Raw genomic sequence first — 16,188 nt, 5'->3', positions numbered from 1 at the left:
CGGATACCACCGATGCTATTGTACAGCTGGAAGGTTTACCATTCGACCCGGAACTTCATTCGTTCATCACCCTTGACGAAGAATCTCTCTATTCAAATATTCCACAATCTCAGTCACTGCCGATCATGAAGTGCTTCTTCGATCTCAGAGACAATCCACAGTTGGTTCCTAGTGAATTCATTGTGGACCTCTTAGACATTGCTTTGACCAAGAACTACTTCAGGTTTAAAGAGAATTTCTATTTACAAATCAAAGGCACCGCGATGGGTGCGGCTTTCGCTCCCAATTATGCAACCCTCTTTATGTGGGCCTTTGAGAAGGCCTCGATCTTTGACAACTCTAATCCTTTTTTGGAATCAATCCTTTTTTACAAAAGATATATTGATGATATTATCATTGTATGGGACAAAACCAAGGGAGATTCCAAACTATTTTTTGCTTGGATTAACTCTCTGAATGACCATCTCAAGTTTACTATGTCTGTCAACAGCACATCCATTGCGTTTTTAGACCTTGAATTGAAAACCAAGGATGGTGCTATCACGGTTGACTTGTTCCGTAAGACGACAGATCGTAATACGATTTTACACTTTGATAGTTTTTATCCACAATCTCTAAGGGAGAGTATTCCCTACGGACAATTTTTAAGAGCAAGAAGAAATTGCACTGATAAAAAAGATTTTGTGTTCCAGTCAAATATCATCGAGACCAGACTATCTCAGTGAGGCTATCCTGCGCACATTTTGCGCCAGTCTCGCAAAAGAGCGAAACATCAACATCGGGAAGTTCTGCTAACTAAAAACCCGCGTGACAACCAAAATCAATCACGTATGGTATGTTCCATGACGTACAGTACCCATCATGCCAAAATCAAAAAAGCAATTGCCAAACATTGGCATTTGCTACAATTGAACATGTCCAATTTGGAACAACCTATGTATGCTTTCAAAAAGGGCAGGAACCTGAGAAGCTGGCTATCCAAGGCTGATCGACTGCAGTCCACCCAAGTACCCAACACCATCACTCAAATGTGGGGTATGGAAAGAGTCGTTGGTAATTATCCATGCGGTCACTGCTGTCATTGTGGCTCTACCACAGCCACTAAAACTGTTACTATCAACGATAGAGATTGGAAGCTCAGGGACCACACAACGTGTAATTCTAAAAATGTAGTCTATGCTGTCATGTGTCCAAGCAACAAGACATACATAGGGAAAACATCTAGACCTATCAAACTAAGGATCACGGAACATAAATCCAGAATAAGGACTCTCAACTTTTCGTCACCCCTAGTTGCGCATTTTTTGAATGCAAACATGGGTGTGAGGATTTACGCTGGTGGTGCATCGAACGGGTCACGGGATCAGATCATTATGCTATCGCCACTAAACTATCTATACGGGAACAATGGTGGATATATAATACACAGAGCCACATAGTGGGCTTGAATGCTCAAGAAGAATGGCATACGCTATTCAACTAACAGCCCTTCTAACTTTCGGCCATTAAGGAATTATTTCCATTACCCGTTATTCCCGTTCTTTTCCATCCAGCAGCGACTAGTTAGACAGATATACATACATGTACCTTATCTGAGATGCGAGATCCTTGTTCCTCGTTGTTCCATCTCCTGCGAACAGAACATGCCTTCTTTGCCTTGCGCATTTATTCTATTACTGTTTCTTTTCATCATGTAGTTTTCTTTGTCCACCTTTCTTTTAACATTGTTAAGTACCTTTTCTTCTTTACCTTGTTCATTTTATTCATGCGCCGCAAGTGCGCTTTCCGTTCTAGTTTATTTTTCCAGCCGACTCTCCAAACACGTGACGTTAGTTCAGACACGTTCTTGGCTCCGGACTGAACGTTACGCTCCACTCAGCCACGCCCTTCGGCTGACTTAAATGGAGCCGCATTTCCACGGCGAACGTTCGGTTGCATCCAATCAGTTTCGCCTTTCAGCCCGGCTCCAGACGGCCGACTCAGGTAAGCTGCTTGAGCCTCAACATGCTGCCCTTGGGCTCTCTATGCACAGCGAGAGAGTCCGGGCTCTATTGGGGAACATATGAGACTCTCCCGTGCGGGTTGTTTAAGCACATCCTGCCTACATTTAATAACGAGCCGACACGAGGCTCTCTATGCACAGCAAGAGAGTCCAGGCTCTATTGGGGAACATACGAGACTCTCCCGTGCGGGTTGTTTAAGCGCTTGCTGCCTACATTTAATTGCGAGCCGACACGAGCCGCCCCTGTGGGCTGATTCGCGCTGCTCCTAAGTTACTGCTGTTGTTGTCTCTCTAACTATAAGAACTTTAATTAGCGAGCTGTAGGACGCCACTCACTTGTCGGCAGTCTGTTTGCCCAACCTGGACACCGCACTTTTACATTGCATTTTTATTTCATTTTTACCAGCTTACGGTCTGGACTTATTGACGTATTTTGGACACAACCTCTTGGAAACTTGGAACCTCAATCCAACCTGAGGCCACAGTTTAAACCAAGGACAGCCTTTCTGTGCTGCCTTCGGTAAACCTGGATATATTCCACCTAATCCAGTTTCCAGGTGAGCCTCATTGGCTTCATTGACTTCGATTAGGCACTTTGCTTAGGTTTAGTACACTAAACATCTTTTCGGGTGTTTCTTGTTATGGACTGTTTAATTTTAATTTTAATTATTTGCCTTTCTTTCTTTCTTTTTATCACCGTGTGGAACTAGTGTCTTTCTTTGTTTATTTCTTTTTTGCTTCGGTTTGAATTATTTTTTATTAAGTGTATTCTTGACTTGGTTTCTGGTGCTCCTTTATTTATTTTTTCACTAATGTATTTTTTGAATTCAGAAAACCTCAATGACCCTTCTGTGGCCATTTTTTAGCCCTTAGCTCTTGATTTTTTGTAAAATTATAATTTCTACATTTTAGATCTAATGCATTTGTGATCTATTGTTGGCATGGCTGCACTGTGATTTCCTGGACTTTCTAGGCAGGCCTCCTGAGCCTTTGCCCTTCCTGTGGTTGAGATTACGGTAATTAAATTTTCTCCACCTTAGTCACTTGACATGGCTGACTCTATGAATGTGGGAGCGGGTCCCCTGGTTTAACCCTCGGATCACCTTATTTTATGTGTACAGACCATTTGTATTGCTTGCATGCTTGTTTTTTTTCCCTTCCCCTCTTTTTATTTCAGGTAGAATCATTATTTATGTGACACTACCTTTAGCTCAAAGGCTGTTTTTATCATTCACCAATTTATGTATTCGTCATCCTAAATAAATCACAGACGAATCTTCAAGAATACGTGTATGGGAATGCCACCTCCTGATGAAGATGGACATCATCTGTAACCCAGTTAGATGTTTCTTCCATCGAAACTACTCTTTCCTGGTGTCATGCTTATTACATTGTGTTTATGTACTTATGTGCATTTTTGGGATGTCACTTTAGTAGTTGACGTATAGTAGCTGACGCATCCTATGTCAGATTCTTTAGTGTATGGCTTTGGAATTGTGAGGCTTTGCAGTGCTAATACATCATTGGACTGCCCTATTTGGGATCAATGTATTGTTCCTCTTTTTCAATTGCCTATGTGATAGGTTGATTTAATCAACTAATCAATGTATTAAATGAATCAAATTGTTATATTCATCAGTGCCCAGTTGACCTGGCTCCTCTCGCCGGAGAGATCATTTTTTTCCCCGATGGAGAAGGTGGCCTTGGCAAAGGAATAGTTAATTGAGGGATTACTGTCATTTGTCCCCTGAATTGTTCATTGGCGTTGAATTGTTTGACGCCTCCCTCTGTGGCCAGCACTTTTTAACACACTTTGCACTTTATATTTTTGTATGTTCATTCCTGTGTGTATTTCCAACTATTCTGTGTGTATTTCCAACTTTTTAATATCTTCTTAAATGAAATTTGACTAAAATAATAAAAATGAATTAATTTTTAAAAAAAAGGGTTTTCTGTGGTCTGTATGGGGTGATCAGCGGAGTTGAATTTGGGTTACTGCCTTCATGTTCTTGTTGAAACCATGTTTTCCTAAGTGAACTTAGTTTCATATCCGCTGGCTTGACCTTGTTCAATATTGTGAGTTGCTTCCCCTTCTTGCCAGCGAAGTAGGGGTTACCCATCCATTTAGCGTTGCCTTTAATATTAGAAACACGTGAAATACAGGTTCTTAGCCTGGTTTACTTCATCACGGATGCTCTACTGTAAATATTCCTGTACATACATGTTATAGTCTTTGATATCCAATGCGATTTCTGTGCTCTACAAGAAAAAAACATTTCTGCACCGTATTGTTTCCATTGTTAATAATATGATGTATTTTGCACATTCTGAAAATTGTATTATTGTATTTTGACGAGTGCTAGGGAGGGTTCGAGAACGGGCACTGGATTGGCGGTTGGAAAGAGAGGAGAGCAGAGCATCAAGAAGAGGAAGCAGGGCTCTTTACCTAAAAGCTGTGGGCGGAATATGGTCCACCACGTGGAACAGTGCTGCACATTGCTAAAGAGGTTGAGCATACTGAGAAATGTGTTAGAGAACAGGAGGGCAGGATGAAGGAAGCTGCATTTAAAGCGACCCCAGTGACAGATTTGTAGCCTCCACCAGTTAAACCTGCCATGCCAACAGAGGTGATATCTGCAGTGGGCAATCGCTCACCAGTGAAGAAATGGACCCCAGAGAGAGAACAACCACAGAAGAGGCACCTCAAGATTTGAGCACTCGCAAGGGAGATGTAGAGTTCAAATGAAAAGCCAAAGTAGCCCAAGTAGATGCTACGGGTGCAATGGGGTGCGCGCTGGGAAAATAACCCAGGTTGCCCGGATTTGAGAATTATCTGTAGGATCTGCAATGGTAGAGGACACTTAGCAAGGTGCTGCAACAACAAAAAACACTCTGCGAATTGGATAGGTGACAAATACAGCGATGAGGAGCACATATCGTCAGTGGGAAATGAAGATGAAGATTTGGACAGTCCAAAAGCCTGCAGTTCCATCAACAGAGTGCTGATTGTGATGATGATTGTTTCTGGAGCAAAATACACCCTACTGTCAGAGATTGAATGGAAGAAATTTGATCCCATATATATACAGGAAGTCGATATAAATCTGAAAGCCTATGGTGTTATGAAAATGGACCCGATAGGTCGGTTCTGTGCAATGTTAGAGTTTAAAGGAAAGGAAGCCACCGCAAAAGTATACGTATCAAAGAAGGGATTGACTCCGCTTTTGGGATCAGCTAATAAAGAAAACTAGAATTTAAACTTGATCCGAACGCAGAGCATGCAGTATTTATGATAGAAAACACTCTGAAGGGGATGCAACTTATACAAGAAGAAGTATTTTAAGATAATATAGAATGTTTGCAAGGTTGTGTTCATCAACTAAAACTCAAGCAAGGTTGTAGACCAGTAGTTCAGAAACTAGGCACCATACCATTATCTTTGAGATATGAAGTTAAATGGAACTAAAGAAATTAGAAGAACAGGAAATAATAGAGGGCAGTGATGCATCAGAGCGGGTGTTGCCTTTGGTTGTAGTCAGGAAGAGTTCTGGGAAAGTGAGGATCTGTGCGGATATGAGAGAGGTCAATAAATGTGGTATGCCAGAGAGAAAACCGTTGCCCAACATTCAAGAGCTGATATCAATTATTGGCCCAGCCAAGGTGTTTCTACCCTGGAAAACACCTCAGCATAGCACCATGTTAGGCTTCATGATGGATTTAGGCATTTAACAGCATTTATAACCCCAGAAGGATTTATCAATACCAGATGATTCTATTTGGTCTCTTTTCCATGGCTTCCACATTTCAGAAGATAATGTACAGAATTTCTGAGGAATTTGAAGTTGTAGTGTTCTTCCAAGATGTCATACTGGCAGATTACATGGTGGAAGATAACAGCTTGTTAGACGGAGTGCTCAGAAAACTACATGCTGGTGGAATCACCCTAACCAGACAGTAGATCAATAGGAAAGAGATTGAGTATCTAGTGCATATCATTTCCAGGAACGGGATAACTTCCAAAAGAGATCTTCCAGGAGCCATTGAGAACATGCCCACGCCAGCCAATAAGGATCCGGTACGGACATTCCTCAGAATGGCTGTAGATTATTCAAAATTCAATCAGGATTTTGCAAAACACACAGTAGAAATGAGAGAGTTAGTTAAAGCAAAGACAATGTTTCAATGGAGCGATTGCTGTGAGAAGGGGATCACCTGGATAAAATAAGCTTTGGCAGATGCACCAGCATTGCAGAACTACAGAAGAGGAAGGAGTACGATAATCACGACCGATGCGAGCAGCGTTTGGTTGGGTGGTTTTTTTAGTCAGACTGATGGAGGAAAAGAATATGTGATAGCCTTTGCTTCAAGATTACTGAAAGGACCAGATAAGGCTTATGCTACCAAAGAGAAATAAGCCTTGGCAATAAAGTGGGCAACAGAGAAGTTCAGAGGTTTTGTGTGGGAAACATAATTTGAAGTGCGCACTGATCATAAGCCTCTGGTTGAAGTAATTTTGTCAAAAGGTTTAGATAAGGTGTCAGCTAGAATTAGGAGATGGGTATCTAGATTACAGTAATATGATTTAACAGTGATTTACATACCAGGTGTGAAGAACTATGCTGCAGATTGTCTGTCCAGAATGACGGTCAATGAAGAGACAGATGGTGAAGAAATGGTTTAAGAGGTAACAGGAACATCTGTTCCAGGGGAGGAATGGAAAGAGCCCCTGCAGAAATATGTGGAATTGCTTGCAATCATAGAGAATATGACGAAGGGAGAATTTGACAGAAAAAGGTTAAAATAACTGGACATGGAAGTGTTCCAGGACATAAGCAGTTAATTATATGTCCTGAACAGGGTGTTGAAGATAGGTGGCAAGTTGGTGCCACCTGAATGTTTAAGGGGGAGGTTGATTGACCTAGGGAACAAAGGTCACCAAGGAATTGTGAAACCAAAGAGAACAATAAGGAACGAGTACTGGTGGCCTGCCTGCGATGTACAGATAGAAAGAATCGTAAGGACCTGTATCCTTTCCAAAAATAGTGATTAGGTGTGTGTGAGTGGGAACCGGCCTATGGCGGTTATGGATATTCCTGAGAAGCCATGGCAGAAAATACGGGTGGGTGTTATTGGACCGATTTGGAGTGATGGAGTTCACACATATTGTATTGTTATTGACCTGTTCACCAGATGGGTTGATGTTTTGATGATGCCACAAGTGACTGCACGGAGAGTGATTGATTTTTTGGAAGAGTTGTGTGGTCGTAAGGGATACCCCAGCACAACTGTAATGAATAATGGGCCACAATTCAGGTCAAGAGAAATTGACAGATATTTAAAAGACCATACTATTATACATAGGATCAGTGCCACATGTCACCCTCATACCAACAGTGTTGTAGAGCAAATTAATAGAGTGGTCAAGGAATGGATAAGATGGGCATGGTCTAAAGGAAGAAATTGGAAAGATGCTGTGGTGGATGTGATTTTGGCCCACTGATTTATGCCACACAGTATCATGGGTGTATTACCTTATGTGCTCAGCAGAGGCAAAACAGCAAATACCAAATTGTTTCCTAGATGGTTAGGGAAAATTGATGTCACAATGGGAGATGCTGTGGGGAGAATAAAGAGAAATCAGATGAAGAACAAGTTGGTGTATGATAGGTTAAGTGTGAGCGAGGACGTGTCCCCACAGGTGGGAGTCTGGGTCAGGATTAAATTACCACCCATTCTCAGGAATAATGGATGAAGATGGTTGAGACCTATCAGAGTGAAAGATGTTTTCAGATATGCCATAACACCTGACGATGATAGAATGTGGAACATGGAGAGGGGGATGTTGAGGAAGAGCAGGGTGAATGGTGCAGAGTGTGGTGTTGGAAAAAGTTGTACTGAAGATGTTTCCTTGTTGAGGAAAAACTGATTTGGGTCCATCCAGTTCGAGATTTGAGAGGAGGTATCTCAGGCAACATATTTGGGAGTACTTGCAGTGATGGATGGTTGGACTTTTGTGATGGAATGAGGATGTGTAGTATTGTGACGAGCGCAAAGGAGGGAGTGGTAAGAAGAGGAAGCAGAGCTCTTTACCCAAGTGCTCGTGTCAGCACAATAAATGCTTCTTAGACACCAGGAAGCAGATACCTGATCCATCCATTGCAAATGTCATCCCTGAAACTACTCCAGAACCATCTCAAACTCACATAACCTCCAGGTCATTATTATTATTATTAAGACAAATCCCACCCCTACAACGTCACACAAATGGTAAAAAACCTAAAACCGAGACAACCATAACAGTCCCATTGGTCTTAGATCCAGACACAGAGAACATTCCAACACCAGAAGAACTCCCTTCACTACAATTAACAAAGCCTCTTGAGATATAAAAAATAGGCCTTCTGATCACCAGATCCGTGAACAACCATGCCCAAAGCATCCATGATTACCTCATGCAGGATGATCTAGACATATTATGTCTAGCTGAGGCCTGGCTGCAAAAACCCATCGGCCCTACCATCGACATTGCGATCCCCCAATGATACACCATTCACTATAAAAACAGAGAAATAGGAAAGGGTGGTGGAGTGGCTATAATAGCCAAGCAAGATATTAACCTATTCCCCTCACCTGTCCATTGCAATGGATGTGAAACTCTTCTTCTGAAATTGACCCAACTAAAAATAGTTGTATTAACATCATTGCAATCTACACACCCCCATCAGTGGCCTCTGACTTCAATGTTGAATTGACACAACTGCTAAATAACCTAAAAGGGCCCAATACAGGGACAGTACTCCTAGGCGACTTAAATAGATGGAGAGGGAACACCCAAGACAAAGAAGCCATATCTCTTGAGAAAGATCTAAAATCAATTGACTTTCACGTGAATAACTGGGAACCTACATCGAATAAGAGAAACCAACTTGATTGGATAGTTTCCAATAATGTGAAAACTACTATGCTTGGAACAAATCCATGCATATGGTCTGATCACCATGAAATTGAACTGGTACTGACACCCAAAGAGAATGTCAGGAACACGAACAATGTACCTAACAAAGTTTGTGGAAGGAACTTTAAAAATATCATGCCCAGTATCCTGGCACAAGGCATTGAAAACATCATGAACACGACAGTAGACGAGGACCCGTGCGATAAAATCCGGGAAACATTTAATAACCAATTCCAAAAGCTTATCAACCAACATGTTCCCATCAAAAGCAAGCAGGTCAGACTCAACCCTAATCATCAGAATTTGGAGAGAAAATGGCAAAATAATCCCAAAGACAACAACAAAGAGAAATGGAAAGAACTGGATAGACTATATAGAGAAAAGCTGACGGAAGCTTCCAACTCGACTGGCAGGTTGTTCCAGTTGTAGAAAAACCTCCACACTGTCCCCTCCATTTCTGCCATCACAGGAAGACTGTGAGAACGTCCAAACAGCCTTTTACAACAAAATTCAAAAAGCTCATGAAGTCATAATATCCTATAAGGAGGACGTCCAACCTCACCAACTCCTGGATAACCCAAAGCAAACCCCCCAAGAAAAGAGTACATTAAAGTTCTCCCCTATCTCCCTAGACGACTTGAACTCTGTACTTTCTACCATCAGATGTACAGCCTGCTCTGAAAATATATTACCTCCCAAGCTTATACTGGACAACTCCATGCTCTTTGCCCCTTATCTTCGTAGACTGGTGAATGCCTCATTCAGAGACAACAAGGTCCCTTCTGCAAGTAAAACAGTTACTGTTACACCTATAGTCAAAAAACCTGGATTAGATCAACAAGACCCTTCCAATCTCCGCAGAATAATGAACTGTAACTTTCTCCTAAAAATCTTGGACAAAGTTGCTACTATCCAACTCCAGGATTATGTCAAAACGAACAACCTCCTACACACCCAACAATCAGGCTTTAGAGGAGCACATGGAACGGACACGGCCCTGCTCGACCTTCAGACCAAATGCTTATTATCCTGGATGAGGGAAAAGCAGGGATGCTGATATTATTAGACCTCTCAGCAGCATTTTATTTGCTCGATCATCAAAACTTCATGAGGTTCTAGATAAATCAGGTAACTGTTCTCGAGGAGCAATAGACTGGGTAACATCCGTCCTCAAATATCAGAGCTCTGAGATCCACTTGGGTGATCATTTCTCTATTCCCCGACTTTCGTACCACTGGGGCCAGCCTATCGCCCCTTTTGTTTAATCTTCATCTGCAATGTCTATGTACCCTATTAACCAATTTAGGGGTCTTTTTTACAAATTGCGCCGACAAAACTCAACTAGTCATCGAACTGACCGGCTGTCATACCACCGACAATAATAAACTTGCTAGCATCTACAGCTCCATCAAAGCCTGGATGATGATAAACTGTCTTTGCCTCAAAGATAGCAAGACAGAGCTCATGATCTTTGGATCACCCCAGGCAAGAGCTAAACTAGAAACAGATTACACCACCTTTAAGATCAAAGACACAAATATAAGGGTCTCTGACAAGGTCAAAACATTAGGTGTCTCCCTGTAAGCATCCTTGGGAGCGGAAACCCACGTTACATACCTGAAAAACAATTGCTGATACCACCAAAGGCTGCTCAATTTCATCAGGCCTGTTTTGAGCAAATAAAACAGCACCATTATCATCAGAGCCAAAATCTTATCTAGACTGGACCACGGGAATGCACTGCTGATGGGCTAACAGAAAATGCATCAAACAATGTCAGATCATACAGACGCGGCGAGGACAATTACCAGGAAAAAAAGGGGGAACATATCACAGAAGACAGAAAGTTCCTTCATTGGTTAGCACTGGAAGACTGCATTACCTTTAAAGCAATGACCATTATCCATCACTGTATATTTGGATCCTCCTCTGTCTACCTAAAAAACCAAATAACCACATACAAACCTTGCCACACCTTCAGATCCAAGGCACAAGGGTTCCTGAAAGTAACTCACTTCAAAAAGCCAATGGACTTGGGCGAGCATTCCCTACCAAAGTGACATCAAAGTGGAATGAACTCCCAAACAGCCTAAGGCTAGAATCTAACTACCTATCCTTTAGGGAGAAACTGAAACCACTGTTGTTCAAATAAAGGACCTGCATAAATACTAAAGACCATGTCAAGTTAATCTACTCAGGACCAGTAGTCCTGCTCTGCTGTCCCGTCACTTTTCTGTTGCCCTTGTCTTTATGTAATGAGTCCTGATGCCTGCGAGAAATAAATAAATAAAATAAAAACGTGGTTAAGGCTCCCGTCTTATCTGTGAGGCAGACACCACATGTATCTTTATAGGAATCATTGGGGCAGATTACGTTATTTATTTTAAAAAGTGCTAATTTTAAGAGAATGTAATATTTACTTCAATTTTTTAAATATCTACATTAATGTATGAACGGGCTTGAGCATGTTTTATTTTGCCTTGTTTTATTAATTCCATCACCATGTGTTATTGTAAATAAAGCAAATCTTGATTTATGTGTTGTTGCTGAGCCCTGTAGCGCACTTTTCCTTTCCCTGTTGTTTGTCAGTAGGAGATGAGAACATGTGTTATCCTGACACGAAGGAGAGTTTGGACCAATGAGTGCTACTGCAGTGAAAACACACAGGGACAGATTTACAAAGAATTGCACTGGAGAAAATTAGAGGATGCCCTGAGCTTCTCAGGCATGCTGATGGAAAAGCCTACAAGTGGACAGTGGCAGATTTAAGGCAAAGGGCCCTGTGGGCAGCACCTGACAAAGGGCCCAAGGTGGGCAGGTCATGGAGACAGAGCTTAGGGTGGGCTGATTAATTCTTGCCACAAGTGCACAATGGCAAACTTTAGGGACAAAAGCTATTTTTATAAAGTTGCCTTTATTACAGTTACCCAGGGGTCTAACTACTGGAAACAGGAGTCTTAAATGAAAGGAAATCTCTTCCCTAGTGCTGCTAAAATTTCAAAGGATTTACAAGAAATGTCAAAAGGAAGAATGAGGAGTTATGCTGGGAGAGGGGCATGAGGATGCGAAGGTGGGGTGGCGTGAGAAAGGGCATTGAATAAAACTGTTGCTGTATACCCAAATTGCCATGCCCCTAACTCTGTCTGCAATTTTTCACAGGGAAACACAATGGGCTTCATTACCAGTTTGCCGGTCTGGAAACTAGGGTGCCGGTAAGCTCACCGGCACCCTTGTTTCCAGATCAGCAAACTCTGAGTCTGCCTGCCATGGCTGCTGTGCCCGACAGATCTGGCCCTGCCGGGTGCTGCGGCCATGGTAGGCATACTGACTGTTCACAGAAGCAGTGCTTCCGGGTCCCCACTCCCATAGAGTCTGCTAAAACTATATGGGAATGGGGACTTAGAATTTTCCGGCGCCCGACTTCCCAGGCCGCCAGACTTGGAATGAGCTGGTGGCACCGGGAAGTCAGGCGCTGGTAAAATATTATGGGATCTGGCAGCAACCCAGCAGTAGCACCGGCAGGGTTACTGCCGGACCTGTAATGAGGCCCAATGACACCCAAACCCTCCTACGCCTGCATGCACACTGTCTGGCAGCATACATACATACACACAATCACAAAGTGTATTTATCTCCTGGCTCCTGTAGAGCTGTGCTGTTATCCTAGGCAAATAGTTCATATACCAAGAGCTCTTTTTTTCAGCCAAGGGGAGGAATTCAAGCCCTCATCACTGGAAAATAAATATATTATTGCAAAGAAGCCTTGTAATCTTGGAAAATATACAGTATTCTGTACTTGTTTGTTAGATTGTAAAACTTGACGCACAACAGTGAATAGGGGCTTTTCCTGTGTGTGTGTTCCTCCTCAACCTCACACACCATTGCAAATAGTCCATCATGCAAATGGGATCAGATATCTGTGACCATCCCCTGAGAGAGTTATTAACGGGGCAGGCTCAAGACATATGGGATTGTTCACTGATATGAGGCAATTTACTATCACTTACTCTATCTGGCCCTACCATCTGCTGGGTCTTTAACTTAAAACAGGCTACAGCACCACCTGGCCATACCTGCAAACGTTAGGCTTCTGTAAACTTACAGAAGCAGGCTTTGAACTTACAGAAAGCTATTTGCCACCAGCAAATTCTAGGCTGGTGCGTCATCTCAATAGCAGGTACTTTTTTTCGAACATTGACCACAAGCACTCTCATCTAACTCACATTGGGTAATATGGTCATTATATTTCTATAAAACATTTAGGACCTAATTCACAGAAGTGTTTTATAATGGCAAACCCCCATTGGAAAACTGTCTGTGAATCAGGGCCTTAATATTATTCTCTGAAAACGTTACGTGCCATTTAAAAAAAAAAAAGATTCCCCAAATAATTACCGAAATCTGGATGAGTGAGTCGTACATCACCATTGTTTTTAAAGCAGTTTATGTAATTTTCTGTCAGTATACTGTGGTGTCCTAAAGTCGAATAAAAGGTGTGTGTATGGCACTATTTTTGAAAAATGACATCAAAGTTTGACAGTGTTTATTCTTAGAACACCGACCACCGCCTCAACTCGCACCATGGAATCCATCTTTTGTGAAATTATAGACTTTATTTAGAGAAAGAAAGTGGCGATATCTAATCCAAACAACTGGGATTCATCCGTATTCAAATGACACCTGGCTAATTTCTAGAGCTTGCAAGATAGGTGCTGGTCAAATAAATGAGAATACAAACAGGGCTGCATAGCAAACATGCACGGTTGCCAAGTGGCAGACATCATGAAGTGAAAACATTGGCAATGTTTGCTTTTATACGAAAACAAGCAGTATTAAAGCCAATAGGACTGGCTTTACAAAGAGAGAGAGAGAGAGAGAGAGAGAGAGAGAGAGAGAGAGAGAGAGAGAGAGAGAGAGAGAGAGAGAGAGAGAGAGAGAGAGAGAGAGAGAGAGAGAGAGAGAGAGAGAGAGAGAGAGAGAGAGAGAGAGAGAGAGAGAGAGAGAGAGAGAGAGAGAGAGAGAGAGAGAGAGAGAGAGAGAGAGAGAGAGAGAGAGAGAGAGAGAGAGAGAGAGAGAGAGAGAGAGAGAGAGAGAGAGAGAGAGAGAGAGAGAGAGAGAGAGAGAGAGAGAGAGAGAGAGAGAGCGCGCTAGCTTTTTGGGGATTGCAGGACCTTAAAAATAATTATACCCTTTACATTTACAAACCCAGACCGATAGGCGTTGAATGCTTCTTTGATTTCGATGCTTACACATTTCACACGATTGCTTTTCGAAATGTAAGTAAGAACCTGTACAGAGGAACACAGTAACATAATTGCCCTACTCTTGGCAGGGCAAGACATGTAAACACATTTAGCTCCTGTTTGTGGCTCTTCTCCTGACAACTAGATAAGACGATGAGTGTGCAGTTTCTCCTAATTAGCCCTCCCTAATTCAAACCACTAGATGTATTGTAAACATAACGAACTCTCGTGAGAGGATGGTCACTTCTTTTTTTGCGGTGTCACGTTTGTAAAATGAGATGTGTTTAAAGGGATGTGTTGCCTACTGGTGTCAATGCGGGTGCTCCAGCAGATCACAGTGCTTGTTATCCGGGCTAGATTAATGCCCATCTTCTAGTGCTTAGAATGGTGTGTGGGCATCTGTGGCCTACAGCACGCCAGTATGGATCTGATTGGCTAATTATGTCGGCTGAACGAAGAGCACCGCCGTATGGATCTGATTGGCTAATTATGTCGGCTGAACGAAGAGCACCGCCGTATGGATCTGATTGGCTAATTATGTCGGTTGTCTTCGTTCACTGAGATTTAAACCCCAAGTCGATTCCATTGTTTCTAGCTTCCTAGTATGACTGTCTCGTCCATTTGGGTGCAAACAAAAGAGATGTTTTCTTCAATGGATATACAATACTTGTGTGACATGTTGACAGATACTGTGGGCAAGGCCTCCGACATTGTGCTTGTCCCCTTAAAGCGAAGGGAGGCCCAGTGCTAACTGGAGTCATGTCGGAACATGCCTTTATATTGATGATAATGCAGCCAATTGTCCTTCTCTTCTTAAAAGAAGCGGATAAAGAGACAGGGAAGAGGAGAAAAAGGATTGGGTATGGCAGAGTCTGTGATGTATGAAGTGTAACATAAGCTACAGTATGGAAGGAGGAAGAGAGTATGGGAGATAGAACTGCAAATAGAGAGTACAGGAGAGAAAGCTCGGGGAGAGATGCGAGAAAGAGAGAAAGACAGAGATAGTAAGAGAAAAGAGAGTGAAAAGGAGTAGATAGAGAAAATGAGAGAGCGATAGGGATGGAAAAGGAGATGTCAGAAGCAGAGAGAGAAATAGGACTGGGCAGTGTGGGTTGTACAGAAAGGCTGGTGTAGTGGAAAGAACCATAGAGGCATTGCAAAAGCAGAAACAGAGCAGGGGTGTGAATGTAGCGAAGACCGGAGAGAGTGCACGCATGAAAGAGAATGAGGGTGTGTTACAAAAAAGAGGAGCAGTGGGGGTTAGCCGTCGGCAGAGAGAAAGAGACATAGAGGATTAGAACAGCAAACAGTGGTGTTTTAGCCAAGGTATAAAAGGGTTCAACAGTCCACACTTTAACTCTATTTTAAATTCTCGGTGGTTTGCTCAGAGTGTGCCAACGTATCCTTGAAATTCCTTGAGTATGCACTCTGCAATGTTATCTTAGTCGTTTTTTGAAATGTAGATATTAAAGGAAATGGTGGCCCTCTGGCGTGGCGACGATGGGCAAAGTGGAAGTATTCTAACAGAAAGTGTCCTAACACTACAAAAAACTTTCAACATACATCATTCCTGCATGTTACTTCATTCATTCTTGTGAGGTATTGCAATCCCTCCTATCCTTCATGGCCCTTCTTCAGGGTAGTCATGCACAAACCTTGCTGACATCATCATTTCTTTATTTTTTTTAATTTGTTGTTCTTTTACAACTGTATTCTGGGGCCTTTTTGAGTTAGCCCTATTGTTATCTTTGTAACCTTAATGAAAAATACAATAGTTATTTCTCAATGTGCTCTAATTTTAAACATATACGTGATATTTTGAACCAAATGACAGTTATTGAGCAGAAAGAGCCCTGGAACATTTACTCAGGAAAAATAAGACTCCAGAACTCAAGATCAAATTGCAGCAAATAGCCAAAACCTATAAACTTAGCGTACTCTCCCAGAAAGCTGAATCACTCAATAATCGTATCTCCAACGCAGCCTGC

This window comes from Ambystoma mexicanum, chromosome 1p (assembly GCF_040938575.1).
Source record: "Ambystoma mexicanum isolate Mex_15411 chromosome 1p, UKY_AmexF1_1, whole genome shotgun sequence".
In the NCBI taxonomy this organism is placed as follows: Eukaryota; Metazoa; Chordata; class Amphibia; order Caudata; family Ambystomatidae; genus Ambystoma; species Ambystoma mexicanum.
Note: the sequence above shows the minus strand (reverse complement) of the source record.